Genomic DNA, 18,015 nt, shown 5'->3' on the forward strand with positions numbered 1-18,015 from the left:
TTGTTCCGACTCATAGCATCCCCATGTACAATAAAACGAAAAAACTGTGCCATCCTTACAATCATTGCTGTGTTTGAGCCCATTGTTGAAGCAACTATGTCACTCCATCTCGTTGAGTGTCTTCCTCTTTTTCTCTCCCTACTTTACCAAGCAAGATGTCCTTCTCCAGGGACTGGTCCCTCCTAATAACTTGTCAAAAGTAGCATTCTGGCTGTCTGTGGTATATTCAGTATTCTTTGCCAACACCATAATTCAAACCCATCAATTTTTCTTCAGTCTTCCTTATTCATCGTCCAGCTATTGCATACATATGAGGCAATTAAAAAAACTATGGCTTCAATCAGGTGCACCTTAGTCCTCAAAGCGGAATCTTTGCTTTTTAACACATCGAAGAGGTCTTTTGCAGCAGATTTGCCGAATATAATACGTTGTTTGATTTCTTGACTGATGCTTCCATAGGCGTTGATTGTGGACCCAAGTAAAATGAAATCCTTGACAACTTCAATCTTTTCTCCGTTTATCATGATGTTGCTTATTGGTCCAGTTGTGAGGATTTTTGTTTTCTTTATATTGAGGTATAATCCATGCTGAAGTTTGTAGTCTTTGGTCTTTACATAAAAACTAAAAGATATTTTGGTGGAATTTTATATTCTTGACCTCCTTTTCCTTAATACACTTATACATATATGATCACCAATCATTAAGTATTTATGTAACTAATGTATTAATTGAGCCCATCTGATTCATAGTAATATTAGTCACATCATCACCCACCGCCCAAATAAACTGAAATCCTTGACAACTTAAGTATTTTTTCCATTTATCATAATATTGTTCATTGGTCCAGTTGTGAGGATTTTTGTTTTCATTATGTTGAGGTATAATCCATACTGAAGGCTGTGGTCTTTCATCTTCGTTAAGTGCTTCAAGTCCTCTTCACTTTCAGCAAGCAAGGCTGTCATCTGCATATCACAGGTTGTTAATGAGTCTTCCTCCAATCCTGTTGCCCCGTTCTTCTTCATATAGTCCAGCTTCTCGGATTATTTGCTCAGCATACAGATTGAATAAGTATGGTGAAAGGATATGACCCTGACTCACACCCTTCCTGATTTTAAACCACTCAGTATCCCCTTGTTCTGTTCAAATGACTGCCTCTTAGACTATGTACAGGTTCCACATGAACACAATTAAGTGTTCTGAAATTCCCATTCTTTGCAATGTTATCCATAATTTATGATCCACACAGAATGCCTTTGCATAGTCAATAAAACACAGGTAAACCTCTGGTATTCTCTGCTTCTGGCCAAGATCCATCTGACATCAGCAATGATATCCCTTGTTCTCCGTCCTCTTCTGAATCTAGCCTGAATCTCCAGCAGTTCCCTATCCATGTACTGCTGCAGCTGCTTTTGAATTATCTTCAGCAGAATTTTGCTGACATGTGACATTAATGATATTGTTCAATAATTCCTGCATTCTGTTAGATCAGCTTTCTTTGGAATGGCACAAATATAGATCTCTTCCAGTCAGTTGGCCAGGTAGCTGTCTTCCAAATTTCTTGCAGACAAATGAGCACTTTCAGCACTGCATCTGTTTCCTGAAACATCTCAAATTGGTAGTCTGTCCATTCCTGGAACCTTGTTTTCCACCAGTGCCTTCAGTGAAGCTTGGACTTCTTAGTTCAGTACCATCGGTTTTGATCATATGCTGCCTCCTGAAATAGTTGATTGTCAACCAATTCTTTTTGGTACAGTGACTGTGTATTCCTTCCATCTTCTTTTGATGCTTCCTGCATTGTTCAATATTCTCCCATAGAATTCTTTAATACTGTAAGCGAGGCTTGATTTTTTTTTTCTTTAGTTCTTTCATATTGAGAAATGCTGAACATGTACTTCCCTTTTGGTTTTCTAACTCGAGGTCTTTGCACATTTCATTATAATACTTTACTTTGTTTTCTTGAGCTGCCCTTTGAAACCTTCCGTTCAACTCTTTTACTGCATCATTTCTTCTGTTCACTTTAGCTACTCAGCATTCAAGAGCAAGTTTCAGAGTCTCTTCTGACATCCATTTTGGTCTTTTCTTTCTTTCCTGTCTTTTTAATGACCTTTTGCTTTCTTCATGTATGATGTACTTGAAGTCATCCCACAACTCGTCCGGTCTTCAGTCATTAGTGTTCAATGCATCAAATCTATTTTTGAGATAGTCTCTAAATTCAGGTGGTATATACTGAATGTCATATTTCGGCTCTCATGGACTTGTTCTAATTTTCTTCAGCTTCAACTTGAATTTGCATAGGAGCAATTGATGGTCTGTTCCACAGTTGTCCCCTGGCATTGTTCTGACTGATGATATTGAGCTTCTCCCTCATCTCTTCCCGCAAATGTAGTCAATTTGATTCCTGTATATTCCATCCAGTGAGGTCCATGTGTACAGTTGCTGTTTATGTTATTGAAAAAATGTATTTGCAAAGAATAAGTTGTTGGTCTTGCAAAATTCTATCATGCAATCTCCGGCATCATTTCTATCACCAAGGCCATCTTTTCCAACTACAGATCTTTTTTCTTTGCTCCAACTTTCCCGTTCCAATCACCAGTAATTATCAATGCATCTTGATTGCTTATTTGATCAATTTCAAACGGCAGAAATTGGTAAAAATCTTTAATTTTTTTATCTTTGGAATTAGCAACTGGTGCATAAATTTGAATAATCATTGCATTAACTGGTCTTCCTTGTAGGCGTATGGATGTTATACTATTACTGACAGTGTTGTGCTTTAGGATAGACTTTGAAATGTCCTTTTTGACAATGAATAAGACACCTTTCCTCTTAGTCATTCCTGGCATAGTAGGCGCTATGCTTATCAGATTCAAAATAGTCAATACCAGTCCATTTCAGCTCACTAATGCCTTGGATATCTATCTTCAAGTGTTCATTTTCATTTTTGACAACTTCCGATATTCCTAGATTCTTCCTTCGTAGACTGCACATAACAATTATTAATGAATGTTTGCAGGTATTTTTCTTATTTTGAGTCATGCCACATAATTAAATGAAGATCCCAAAATCTTTAGTCCATCTGTCATTAAGGTTGACTCTGACGTTGAGGAGGCAGCTCTTCCCCAGTTGTGTTTTGAGTGCCTTCCAACCCGAGAGGCTCATCTTCTGAAAATGTTCAATGTATCAAACAATGTTCCGCTGATATTCATAAAGTTTTCACTGGCCAATTTGTAACCTTAATCATATTTTTAATGTCCCTTTTGCCATGTACGGTAACATATTCACAGTCCTATGGATTGGAACACGGAAACTTTTGGGGGGCCAAAACTTCCTACAACAGACGTGAAGTGGCAACCCACGGAAGCCCTGCCTTTCAGTATAAAGGTAAATGGTTGTCACACCTTAATCCTGGGGAAGACTTAAATGACCATTCTCCTACCACCTACATGGGAAGTTAGAAACCCCAGAGCTCTTCAACCTCTGTCATCTCCAGTTGGACACACAACAACGAAAGTGGTAGCAGGAGTGCAAGGGGGGCTTTTTGGCAACTGGTGGTGTACCTAGATGGCACCTTGATACTACATGGTAGAGTTTCTGGCCTCCTTGAGTATATCAGTTGACATGTGCTATAGGTGACTAGTTCCTTAACTAGTCTCATTTTATCCAGGCCCTGGGGAAGGGAGACAGAAGCGGTTTCCCCAAAGACCCAAGATAAGAAGTGTACTTTCTGTTGCTATACCACTTGTCCATAAGAGCTAACACTTATATGGTGTCTACTATGTGCCAAACACATTTCTAAGTGCTTTGCATAGGTTTACTGAATTTGTCCAAATAAAATTCTTATGAGGCGAGTACAGGTACTAGCCCATTTTACAGATGAGAAAGCTGGGGCACAGAATGGTTACATCAATTGCCCAAGTTCCCACAGCCAGGAAATGCTGGATTCAGGATTTAAATCCAGACCGTCCCCTTATGTAATTCTCTGTGACTTCCACCAGCCTGAGAAATTCCCCTAAGGGAGAGGCTAAGGCCGAGTTGATATCAAAGTTCTTTATACCTTTGGTCCTCTGAGCTTCCCCTTGGGGTCCTGGCATTTGGTAGCCCAAGTCAGCATAGCTAAACTTCCTGAGAGAGTGATAAATTTAGAAACTTGCTGGGTTTCATGGGAACAATGGAGTGCCAAATGAAGGTGCCAGGGCTTTTCTCAAAGGCTGGAAGAAAAGGACACCATCAGTTTGGGTGGATGGAGTCAAGATGGGTTGGCTTCAGGAATGCGCTCTCCAGAGGAATATTTCCAGAGGTTCTCTCTGTTTTGGTGTGTAAGTTGTATTGCTTCATTTGAATCTCCGAGTCATTTCCTCAGAGCCTGAATATTCAAGCCCTCGGAATGCTCCAAAGAGGTGCCTGGAAATAAAACTGCAAAAGAGGAGTTTCCTGGTCCTGGATGTCAGAGCTAGGCAGTGACCTTCTCTATGGCTTTTTTTTTTTTTCAGTCCTTGGCAAGGCTGTGGGAACTGACTTTCTACTAGTATTGTCAGCCCTGGATTTATTCCTCTGGCTTCTGCTTCCTCAGCTACTACCTTCTAGTCCCATGATGTTGGCAGGCTCTACCCTACTATAGCCATATGGAAGTGAGGCAAGTGGGGTATGGACAACCTCAGTCCTAACCATCTCTTTCCTCCTCCCCACCCCTAATACTACCCTGTGGTACTCAGATTCCTTTCTTCCTTCTGGGGCTAAGATCTAGAAAGGCTCAGTAGAGAGTGTTGTTTCGCTGTTACTCCCTCTATCTCCTTTGCTAGTTACTGCCAATAAGACCCTGGCCTCTAACCCCCTTGGAAGGACTTCTAGTACCATTACTATCCACATGCATACCTCAGTCCATAGGTCATAACTTCTGATCTCATTCCTCCTCTTAAATTCCTCTGGATTTCCATGGCTATGAACATGAGACCTGGAGACAGATTGCGTCAATTTATTTCAGCTCTGTCACCTGGGAGGTATATCATCTTGGGCAAGTAACTTCACCCAAACATGCCTACTTGGTAGGATTATTGTAAAAAATACGGTAGCTAATAACCATGCTTGACCCTTAATAAGTGTTCAATTAATATTAGCCAGTAGTAGTGGTTAAGTGCTCAGCTGCTAACTTCAAGATCGACAGTTTAAACCCACCATCAGCTCCACGGGAAAAAGATGTGGCAGTCAGTCACCTTCTGTAAAGATTACATCCTTGGAAACCCTATGGGGCAGTTCTGCTCTGTCCTGTAAGATCCCTATGCATTGGAATTGACTCAACGGCAGTGGGTTTGGAGTAGTAGTAGTGGCTGCCTCAGTTGCCATTCAGAAACGAAAGCTTCTCTACACCCACTCCAGGCTGGTGGATTAAGCTCTGCCACACAAGAATATCTTCCCAAATGTTAGCCACCACCTGATTCTTGGATTGCTCAATGCAGTGTAACCTGCCTGACCAGAAATTGTCATGCCCCTTGGCCCAGTGACTAGACACCCAGACCACCTGCCACCCTAGCTAAGCCATCCTCATAGCTGGCTCAGTTCCCCCAAGGCTGTTCTCTCATTCAGGAGTTGCATGCCAACAGCCCCAGACTAGCTACCCTTTTGCCCTGTGCAGTTGCCAACAGTCAGGCCTGGAGGTCTTCCCTGCCTTGAAGTCTGACAAAGGCTGCCTTCTTCCTATGACAATCTCCTGGTGGTATGGCTGAACACCCCTTTTGCTATTCTTGGGACCAGCTGTCTCTTCCACACTCCCTCACTCTCCCTTCCCTCTGCATTTTGCATTCCTGCTGTCATCACAATTGTGCTATTGTGTTCCTTCAAAGGTACTCAATAAGGGGAGGGGTAGGTCCTGGAGAGGAGAGAGGAGAGCAGCACTAACCTGCTATTGGCTGATTTCACACTTAATTGGAAATTTACCCTGGGCCCTTGGCAAGAAATCACATTCTCCACCCACCCCCCCCCCCCCGACCAAGTGAAATAAAAATACCTTAGGAAATGGGTCTAAAGATCCTTTAAATGGATTTGAAGATAGGGTTGCTATGAGTTGGAATCGACTCAACAGCAATGGGTTTGGTTTTTGGTAAGAAAGAAACTTAGGCAGCCAAGTAACCAGGCCAGTCCCACTGTGACAAGGTATGAGAATCAGATCCAGAGCCTTCAATTGACTTGTGCTTCTAAAATTCAGGGCCTTGGGGTTGCAACAAGGCCCACAATGGAGTTGGGGTCCCCTGAGACTAAGTGAAGGAAACAAACATTGAGCATCTATCATGTGCTGAGCATGAAATGCGAGAGGCTTGGACCCTTGGCTCTTCCCAGTGGATCTGGCATAAGAATTAGGGTAGTAATTGGGTGAAAAAGAGGTATTACCATGTGCCAGGCATATTACATATATTTTACATACATTGTCTCATTTGATCTTTTCAACCACCTCATTTTAGTCCCTTTTTAAAGATAAGGAAACTAAGATCCAGAATGATTGTTACTTGCCCAAAGTCACATAGTGAATAAATGGTGAAAGCCAAGATAGGAATGCAGGCCTGTGGGACTCCTGATCCTGTACACCGATGGCATATTTTCATTAATGAGAATTTCTCTAAGACTCAAAGACCTCCAAACCTAGTGCTAAACTGGTGTTTAGGAAAGAAACTTTGCATTGGTAGAACTATGCTATTGGAGGTAGGGCAACGGGGATAAGTATGGATGTGGCCAGTGCCTGCAGCAAATTGGGGATGGGGACAGCGCTAGACCACCTCTACCCTATATGCAGCCTTTGTATGAATTGGAAAAAGTACCTCTTGTTCAAGACACTCTGGCCATCTGCCAGAAAATTGTTGTAATAAGTATTAAATCTCTGATTGAAATGTGAAAGACATGTCCTAGATGTGGCCATGCACAACCGTATTCAGTGGCCTGGGAAGGTGCCCAGAAGAGAGAGAGAGGTGAAATAATCATGGGACTGAGGCATTAATCACTGTGCCACACATCCATCTAAGGTCTAGAAAGAAGATCATTCTACAAATCAAGGCCTGTGTGACTTTAAGGGAAAAGGAGTTATGGAAGCTTAGTTAATGGGCAGGAGAGGCTTTGAATTTCTTGTATTAATTTACATTTTCAACTCCCTGAAAGCTTTAGGATGCTGATTGGTAGCTGAGATAAATGATTAGGCAATGGAGGAAGAGAAGACCCTCTGTTAGGCACTTAATTTCTCATTTAATCCTCACAACAACCCTGGGAGAGATAACCCCATACAAACCACTGCCTTAGAATCAATTCCGACCCATAGCGACCCTATAGGACAGAGTAGAACTGCCCCATAGGGTTTCCAAGGAGCGCCTGGTGGATTTCAACTGCTGACCTTTTGGTTAGCAGCTGAGTTCTTAACCGGTACACCACCAGGTGTTACCCAATTTTAGATATGAGGAAACCAAGACTCAGATCACACAGATACTAACTAGTGGTGCTGAGATGTAACCCCAGGCCTGTCTAACTTCTGCAGGAGAAAAGATATGGCAGTCTCTTCTGTAAAGATTTACAGCCTTGAAAACCCTACAGGGCAGTTGTACTCTGTCCTGTAGGGTCACTATAGGTTGGAATTGACTCAATGGCAGTGGGGTTTTTGGGTTTATCTAACTCTGGAAGTAATATTTTCCCTCTTCACAGCATAACTGTTGGGGGTGTGGGTGGGTGTTCAGTCCGTTAGAAGCATTAGGCTGGCAGCAGAGTCTTGGAGAATAAAGAAGCAGCACAAACCACATTCAAGGGTCAATGCTTCCTGGCTAAGCAAAGGATAATAGCCAATAATTAGGCCATTGTGATGGAGGGCACACATCTGTCAATCAATGTCTTTTGAGATATAAATGATCAGATTAAGACGGCAAACCAGCAGAGATGGGGGAAGATAGGTGTCATGTCACATGAAGATCACCAAAGAGCCGAAGAACAGAAGGTAACAAGAGGCAATGACCTTCCCCCAGAGCTGACAGAAAATCTTCCCCTAGAGCTGGCACCCTGAATTCGGACTTCTAGGAGAGAAAATACTTGTCTGTTTGTTAAAGCCACTCACTAGTGGTATTTCTTTTATAGCAGCACTAGATAACTAAGACAGAATTTGGTATCAGAAGCAGATACCTAAAATGTGTAAGTGGTTTTGCAATTGGGTAATGGGTAGAATCTTGAGGAATTTTGATGTGTTTCATAGTAAAGCCCTATATTGCCTTGAAGAGACTGTTGGTAGAATTATGGATGTCAAAGGCAGTTCTGGTGAGGGCTCAGAAAGAAGTTAGAAGAGACATAAAGAAAGCCTTTATCGTCCTAGAGAATACGTATGGCACCATCAACAAAATATTGCTAGACATGTGGATGTTAAATATCCTTTTAAAAGGCATTAAAAGGAAATGATAAACATGCGATTGGACAATGAAAGAAGGGCAGTGCTTTTTATGTAGTGGCAAAGAACTTATCTAAATTATGTTCAAATACGTCTTGGAAGGTAGAACTTGTGATGAACTTAGGTATTTGGCTTAGAAGATTTCTAAGTAAGATCTTAAAGGGGCAGTGTGGTTTCTCCTTGCAGTATACAATAGAATGCAGGAGGAAAGAGATGGACTTAAAAATGAACTAAGCAAAATGAAACCAGGACTTAAAGATTTGGAGAATTCTGTTATAAAAACTAAGGAGGCATGCCCTAAAACTCTCACCAAGGACTTGTTGACTCAGTCTTTCATTAAAGAGATTAAGCCTGTGACTAATGGAACTAACCAACTACAGGGAGTGCTTGGATTACTAATGAGTTCCGTTCCTAAATCTGTCTTTAAGTTGAATTTGTTTGCAAGTCGGGACAGTTAGGTACAGTTCATGTCTAATATCAGTTAGTCAAATTTTTGTCTTGGTATATAGCATATGGTGTACCTTTCTATGCATAAAAAAAATTAAATAACAGTTCCAGATATACTCGAACATCTCTAACATAATAGTACAGTAATAATAATAATGCTTTGCTGTGTATTGCAAAGTGGCACCTGTTTGTTATTACGAACTGTTACATGTACCTCTGATTTTTAATTTAATAGGCTCTGTGGGGATTGATTCATAACTACAGGTCGTATGTAAGTCAGATGTTCCTAACCCTGGGACTGCCTGTACCACAACAGAAAACCCGTCAGCTTAGACTGAAGGGGGATGAGACAGGGCTAAAGGAAGGAAAGCTGTCTCCCTCTAGGAGTTTTACAGGCAGGAAACAGGCCAAAGAAGCTACCTCTGTTGTCCTTGGAACAGCTCAGAGATCAGCAGAACTCTGGGAAGGAACACTTGAAGCATAGCTTACTCGGTTTCAAAGGGTGGAGCCACAGCCTTCTAGGTCTCAAAGTGTGGAAGTGCTGCCTCCTAGGTTTAAAGAGTCAGAGATCTCCACCAACTTGGTTCCAGAGTGAGGGGTTGCTATTCATGCGGGCTAAGAGGATGGAGCAACTGCCCAAAGCTCGGAGGGTGCGGATTCCATGCCCAAGGGCTGAGAGGGTGGGGTTGCCAGTCAGATGGACTAGAAGAATAGGGCCACCCAAAGCTGAGGGGGTGAGGTTTTCATGCCAGTGCATCTGAAAGTTGGGCCTTCCCCGACAGCCTAGGGACTGACATCCAGAATCCAGAAAGCATAGCCAACACCCACAGTCTGGAGGACAGGGCCATTGCCCAGATAGTCTCAGAACTGATTATTTTCAAGCCTTGAGAGCTAATGTAATTTGTTCTACTGGGTTTTCGACTTGCTCAGTGCCTGTTATGCCCTCTTTCCCTCCACTTTCTCCCATTTGTAATGGATATGTCTACCTTGTAATGTTCCACCATTGTACTTTGGAAGTGGATTTCACAGGTTCACAGATGAAGGGGAATTTTCCCCAGGACGGAATACACCTGAAGTCTCGCCCATGTATGATTTAGATGATTCAGAAGATGAAATTTTGGGCTTGAAGTTGATTTAAGACTTTTGGGATGATGTAATGGGATGAATGTGTGTTGCATGTGTTAAGGACATAAATTTTGAGGAGCCAGAGAGTGGAATGTTACAGATTAAATTCTGTCCCCCCAAAATATGTGTTGTAAATCCTATCCCCTATACTTGTAGTTATAATCCTATTTGGGAATGCGTTTTCTTTGTTATGTTAATGAGGAAATATTGGTGTAGGGCATGTCATAAATCAATCTTTTTTTGAGGGGTTGCTCATTTTTTATTTTTTAAAATAATATTTTATTGTGTTTTTGGTGAAGGGTTACACAGCAGTTTAGGTTCCCATCCAATAGTTTCTACACAAGTTCTTCAGTGACATCGGTTACATTCTTTGCAATGCATGAGTGAGCATTCTCGTTATTTCTGTTCTGGTTGTTCCATTTCCAGTAATCTAGTTTCCCTGACCCTTAATATTCTCATCTTTGTTTTAAAAGTAATTGTTGACCATTTGGTCTCATATAGGTGATTTTTTTTTTTTAAAGGAGCACAGTACTTACCAGGGATAGTCACTTTTTGAGCCATTTTGTTATTTACTTTTACTATGTGACCTCAAGTGTTAGTTTAGGTTCAAGGTATGAAAACTATCTCAGGGCAGTAGTCTCGGGGATTTCTCCAGTCTCAACCAGTCCATTAGGTCTGTTTTGTTTGTTTATTTTTAGGAAGTTGAGGTTCTGTTCCACATTTTTCACCCATTCTTTCAGGGTCCATCTATTGTGGTCCTGATTAGAATGATTGGTAGTGGTAGCCAGGCACCATCTAGTCCTTCTTGTCTCAGAGTAGATGAGGCCAGGGTTCATGTAGACTATTTGCCCTGGAGACTAGTTTGTTCTTTGAGTCTTTGGTTTCCTTCTTCTTTCTTTGCTCCAGACAAGCAGAGACCAATATTTGTATCTTTTTTTCAACTTTTCAAATTACCATGGTAAAAATAGATATAACACATATGCAACAGTCTCTACATGTACAATTCTGTGACACTGATTACATTCTTCATGTTGTACAATCATTATTGCTCTCCTTTCCTAAATCATTCCACCCCCATCGTTATAGACTCAGCATAAACCCTAAGCAAAAACTTCCCCTTCCTCCCTCCCTCTTATCCCTGGTAACCACTAATCACCTTTTTCCTTTTTTTGTAGTGTGAAGTCTCCTATTTTGTTCTTTTTCTTTTTTTTTATTGTACTTTAGATGAAGGTTTACAGAACAAACTAGCTTCTCATTAGACATACACATATCGTTTTGTGACATTGGTTAACAATCCAAAGACATGTCAACACTCTCACTTCTCAAACTTGGGTTCCTTATTACCAGCTTTCCTGTCCCCTCCTGCCTTCTTGTCCTTGCCCCTGGGCTGGTGTGCCCATTTAGTCACGTTTTGTTCTTTGGGTCAGTCCAATTTTTGGCTGAAGGGAGAGACTTCATTACTGAGCTGAAAGGGTGTCCGGGGGCCATACTCTCAGGGTTTCTCCAGTCTCTATAGGGCCAGAAAGTCTGGTAGTTCTTTTTGAGTTAGAATTTTGTTTTACATTTTTCTCCAGCTCTGTCCGGGACCCTCTATTGTGATCTCTGTCAGAGCAGTCAGTGGTGGCAGCTGGGCACCACCTAGTTGTACTGGACTCAGTCTGGTGGAGGCCGTGGTAGTTGTGGTCCATTACTCCTTTGGACTAATCTTTTTCTTGTATCTTTAGTTTTCTTCAGTCTTTCTTGCTCCCGAAGGGGTGAGACCAGTAGAATGTCCTAGATGGCCACTCACAGGCTTTTAAGACCCCAGACACTACTCACCAAAGCAGAATGTAGAACATTTTCTTTATAAACTATGTTATGCCAATTGAGCTAGATGTTCCCTGAGACCACAGTTCCCACAGCCCTCAGCCCAGCAATTTGGTCCTTCAGGGAGTTTGGAAGTGTCTGTAGAGCTTCTAGGACCTTGCCTTGGACAAGTTGTGCTGGCTTCCCCAGTATTGTGTACTGTCTTACCCTTCACCAAAGTTACCACTTAACTATTGTCTCTTTAGTGTTTTTCCGTCCCAACCCCTCCCCTCCCTCGTAACCATCAAAGATTGTTTTTGTGTGTGTGTGTGTAAACCTTTTCAAGAGATTTTACAGTAGTGGTCTCATACAATATTTTTCCTTTTGTGATTGACTTATTTCACTCAGCATAATGAACTCCAGATTCATCCATGTTATGAGATGCTTCACAGATTCATCATTATTCTTTATCATTGCATAGTACTCCATTGTGTGTATGTACCATAGTTTGTTTATCCATTCATCAGTCGACGGGCGTCTAGGTTGTCTCCATCTTTTTGCAATTGTGAACAATGCTGCAATGAACCTGAGTGTGCATATGTCTATTTGCGTGACCACTCTTATTTCTCTAGGGTATATTCGTAGGAGTGGAATTGCGGGATGATATGGTATTTTTTTTTCTAGCTTTCTAAGAAAGCACCATATCATTTTCCAAAATGGTTGAATCATTTTGCATTCCCACCAGCAGTGCATAAGGGTTCTGATCTCCCCCCAGCCTCTCCAACATTTGTTATTTCCTGTTTTTTTGATTTGTACCAGTAATGCCAGGGTGAGATGGTATCTTTTTGCGGTTTTGATTTATGTTTCTTTAATAGCCAGTGATTGTGAGCATTTCCTCATGTGTCTGTTTGCCATTTGAATGTCCTCTTTGGTGAAGTGTCTATTCATTTCCTTTGACAATTTTTTAAAAAATTGGGTTATTAGTCTTTTTGTTGTAGAGGTTGGGTTTTCTTGTAGATTTTACAGATTAGACCTTCGTCTGATTTGTAACAGCCAATTTATTTGTTCCACTCTGTAGGTTCTCTTTTTACTCTTTTGTTGAAGTCTTTTGATGAGCATAAGTGTTTAATTTTTAGAAGATTCAAGTTATCTACCTTATCTTCTGGAGTTTTTGTGTTGTTGGTTGTGGTTTGTATCCTGTTAATGCCGTCAGTGTATTAGGGCCTCTAGTGTTGATCCTATTTTTTCTTCTATGAGCTTCATAGTTTTTGGCTTTATATTTAGTAGTTTAATTCATTTTGAATTTGTTTTTGTATATACTGTGAGATATGGGCCTTGTTTCTTTCTTTTTTTTTTTTGCAAATGGACACCCAGTTTTGCCAGCACCATTTGTTAAAGACTCTTTTCTCCATTTTGGCCCTTGTCAAATATCAGGTGACCATAAGTGGATGGATTTACATCTGGGTTCTCAATTCCATTCCATTGGTCAATGTATCTGTCATTGTACCAGTACCAGGCTCTTATGACTACCGTAGCTGTATAGTAGTTTCTGAGGTCAGGTATTTTGAGTCCTCCTACTTTATTCTTCTTGAATAGTGCTTTACTTACCTGGAGCTTCTTCCCTTTCCATATAAAGTTACTAAGTTTTTCCATCTCCTTAAAGAATGTTCTTGGTATTTGGATCAGGATTGCATTGTATTTGTAAATCGCTTTGGGTAGAATTGTCATTTTCACAGTGTTGAGTCTACCTATCCACAAGCATACTTTTCCATTTGTGTAGATCTCTTTTGGTTTCTTGCAGTAGTGTTTTGTAGTTTTCTTTGTATAAGTCTTTTACATCCCAGATTAGATTTATTCCTAAGTATTTTATTTTCTTTAGAGGCTATTATAAATGGTCTTGTTTTTGTGATTTTTTTTTCATTATTCTCGTTATTGGTGTATAGGAATCGAACCAATTTTTGTAAGTTTATCTCGTATCCTGCTGCTCTGCTGAATCTTTCTATTAGCTCCAGTAGTTTTCCCATGGAGTCTTTTGGGTTTGCTATGTATAGTATCATATCATCCACAAATAACTAAACCAAAAACCAAACCCAGTGCCTTTGAGTTGATTCCGACTCATAGCGACCCCATAGGACAGAGTAGAACTGACCCATAGAGTTTCCAAGGAGCGTCTGGTGGATTCGAACTGACTACCTTTTGATTAGCCACCATAATGCTTAACCACTATGCCACCAGGGTTTCCTCATCCACAAATAGGGACAGTTTAACTTCTTCATTACCAGTTTGGATGCCCTTTATTTCTTTTTCTCGCTTTATAAAAATTTTTTTTTTTTTTATTGTTCTAGCTAGGACTTCCAGAATAATGCTAAATAAAAAACAAACAAAAAAAAAACCCAGTGCCGATATATTCATGAATGACTGCTAAATAGGAGTGGTGATAAAGGGCATCCTTGTCTTGTTCGTGTTCTCAAGGGGAATGTTTTCAGCCTCTCTCCATTAAGAACAATATTGGCTGTTGGTTTTGCATAGATACCCTTTATTATATTGGGAAATTTCTAATCTATACCTATTTTATGAGAGTTTTTATCAGGACTGGGTGCTGGACTTTGTTGAATCCCTTTTCTGTGTCGATTGGGATGATCATGTGATTCTTTTCTTTCCTTTTATTTATGTGGTGGATTACGTCGATTGATTTTCTAATGTTGAGCCATCCTTGAAAACCTGGTATGAATTCTACTTTGTCGTGGTGTATTATTATTTCTTTGATATGATGCTGGATTCTATTGGCTAGAATTTGGTTGAGAATTTTTGCATCTATATTCATGAGAGATATTGGTCTCTAATTTTCTCTCTTTGTGGTGCCCTTACCTGGTTTTTCGGTATCAAGGTTATGCTAGCTTCATAAAATGAATTTGAAGTACCACCTCCTTTTCTATGTTCTGAGATAGTTTAAGTAGTACTGACGTAAGCTCTTCTTTGAATGTTTGATAGAATTCTGCAGTGAAGCTATCTGGGCCAGGGCTTTATTTTGTTGAGGCTTTTTTTTTTTTATTACCTCTCAATTTCTTCTCTTGTCATGGGTTTGTTCAGATTTTCAACTTCATTTTGTGTTAGTTTGAGTAGGTAGTGTTTCTAAAAATTTGTCCATTTCCTCTACATTTTCAGATTTGTTGGAGTACAGTTTTTCATAATACTCTGTTATGATCCTTTTTATTTCAGTTGGGTCTGTTGTAATGTCCCCTATTTAATTTCTTATTTGATTTATTTGTGTCCTCTCCTGTTTTTGTTTTGTCAATTTGGCCGGTGGTTTGTTGATTTTGTTGATCCTTTCAAAGAACAAACTTTTGACTTTATTGATTCTCTCCGTTTATCTATTCTCTTTCATTTATTTATGCTCTGATCCTTCTTTTTGTCCTTTCTTCTGGTGGCTGTGCGCTCCTTTTGCTGTTCTCTTTCTGTCTGTTCAAGTTGTGTAGCTGATGTTTTGATTTTATGCCTTTCTTCTTTTTTGATGTGTGCGTCTATTGCTATAAATTGACCTCTGAGGATTGCATTTGCTGTGTCCCAAAGGTTTTGTTATGATGTGTTTTCATTCTTGTTTGATTCTAGGAAGTTTTTGATTCCATCTCTGATTTCTTCTGTTACCCAGTGGTTTTTCAGCAGGGTGTTATTAAGTTTCCATGTGATTGATTTTTTTTTCCTTGCTCTTCCTGTTATTAATTTCTATTTTGATGGTATAGTGGTCAGAGAAGATACTTTGTATTATCTCAATATTTTCAGTTTTGTTGAGAGTTGCTCTGTGGCCTAAGATGTGGTCTATTCTGGAGAATGTTCCATGTGCATTGGAAAAGAATGTGTACTTTGGAGCTGTTGGTTGGAATGTTCTATATGTGTCTATGAGGTTAAGTTGGCTGATTGTGCCCTTTAGCTCTTCTGTGTCTGTGTTGAGTTTCTTTCTAGATGTTCTGTCATTCACCGAGAATGGTGTGTTGAAGTTTCCTACTATTATTGTGGATCTGTCTATTTCTCTTTTCAGTGCTGTTAGAGTTTGTTTTATGTATTTTGGAGCCCTGTCATTGGGTGTGTAGATGTTTATTATGGTTAAGTCTTCATGATGGATCATCCCTTTAATCATTATATAGTGCTCTTCTTTGTCTTTTATGGTGGATATTGTTTTAAAGTCTATTCTATCTGAGATTAGTATTGCCACTCCTGCTCATTTTTGGTAGTTATTTGCTTGATAAATTTTTTTCCATCCTTTGATTTTTAATAAATTTACATCTTTGTTTCTAAGGTGTGTCTCTTGTAGAGAGCATATTCATGGATCCTGTTTTTTTTTTTTTTTTATCCATTCTGTCACTATCTCTTTAAGGGTGCATTTAGGCCATTTACATTCAGTGTAATTATTGATAGGTGTGAGGTTACTGCCGTCATTTTGTAGTGCTTTTTTTTGTGGTGCTGAGGTTTCCTTTGTTCCTCTTGCTCTCCTGTGCTGAATTCCTTTTGTTTGTAGATTTCTTTTTCATTTCTTCTTTTTTTTTTTTTGTAGATTTTGTTTTTCTTTATTTTGATGAGTAGGTTTGTTAACTTTCTTTGTGGTTGCCTTGACATTTACCCTGAGCTTCCTAGATTTGAGCCAGTCTATTATTACTTGGTATTGCCTTGCCTTCCACTCCATTAGAAAGTTCTATAACTACACCATTTATTCCCTCTTTTTTTTGTTCTGACGTTGTCATTTACTGATTAACCTCTCTGGTTCCCTGTTGTAATTATTTTGGTTTTGGATAGTCCTTGAGAGTTCATTTCCTAGGCTGGTACCTGGCTGATACAATCTTGCATTCTAGATTCAGGCTGTGGTCTGATGTTTGTTCTCAGATCAAAGGACTCCCTTTAATAATTCTTGTAAGTTTTGGTTTGGTTTTTACATATTCCCTTAATTTCTGTTTATCTGGAAATGTCCCAATTTCACCATCGTATTTGAATGAGAGTTCTGCAGGATATATTATTCTTGGTTGGCAATTTTTTTCTTTCAAGGTTTTGTATATGTCATCCCATTGCCTTCTTGCCTGCATGGTTTCTGCTGAATATCATAGTTTAGTCTTATTGTTTTCCCTTTGCATACGACTTTTGTTTTTCTTGAGCTGGTCTCAGGATTTTTTCTTTGCCTTTGGTTTTAGCAAGTGTGATTATCATACGTCTTAGTGATTTTCTTTTGGGGTCTATTCCATATGGGGTTCAATGAGTTCTTCAATGGTCAACTTTTCATCTTTCATGATATTAGAGACACTTTCTGCCAGCAATTTTTCAATGATTCTGTCTGGGTTTTCTGTTTTGTCTCTCTTTTCTATAACTCCGATCACTCACAAATTTTTGCTTTTGATTGTATCCCACATAATTCTCCGGGTTTCTTCATTTTTCTTTGTTCTTTTTTTTTATTTTTCCACAGAGTTATATCCAAGTGTTTGTCTTCAATTTTGCTGATTCTGTCTTCCATTGTTTCAAACTTGCACCTCAGCCCTTCTATGACACTGTCCATTTCTGAAATCTTGTTGTTTATCTTTTGGATTTCTCATTGCTGTTTTTTATGATTTCTAGTGTGAATTTATTTAGACATTTTGTTCCTGTATTATTTTCCCGAAATCTTCCATTTTTTTGACTCTATTTTCCATGAATTTTTCTGCCTTTTCCATGAATTTATCTATTTTTTCCTCATTTTTGTCTACTTTTTGCTTCAAGTCTTGGATAGCTCTGAATATTAGAGATTTGAATTCCCTGTCGTGTAGCTCTAGTGCCTTTTCTTCTACTGAAAAGTCACCTGGTGTTTTATTTGGATTCCTACTGGAACCATCCTGTCCTGGTTTTTTATACATTTTGATATTGTCTGCTGCCTTCAGGACATTCAGTAGTTATTTTCTTGGTTTATAGATTGTAGATCTGTTTGTTTCGTCCTGCTTTTTTGTTTTATTTGGTCGTGTCTGAGCAGGCGGGATGTGCGTTCTTTGTTGTTTGCTCATCTATGGTCATGATACATTTCACCTCGTTGTCCAATGGGCAAGGCCAGTTGCTCAGCTATGGTGCAGCAGGGAAGGTCCAGCTGAAGGGGCAGAGATGGGATGGGTTGTTTGTGGCACATACTAGGGCCGACAGGACAGGCTGGAAATTAGTGCTGTGCAGGTTCCAGTAGGCTGTGCCTGTGCTGTTCAGGGGTGTGAGGTTCAGCACGCAGTGCATGTAGGCAGGAAGGGGTGGGGAGGTTG

Source organism: Elephas maximus, chromosome X, assembly GCF_024166365.1.
Source record: "Elephas maximus indicus isolate mEleMax1 chromosome X, mEleMax1 primary haplotype, whole genome shotgun sequence".
NCBI classification, from domain to species: domain Eukaryota; kingdom Metazoa; phylum Chordata; class Mammalia; order Proboscidea; family Elephantidae; genus Elephas; species Elephas maximus.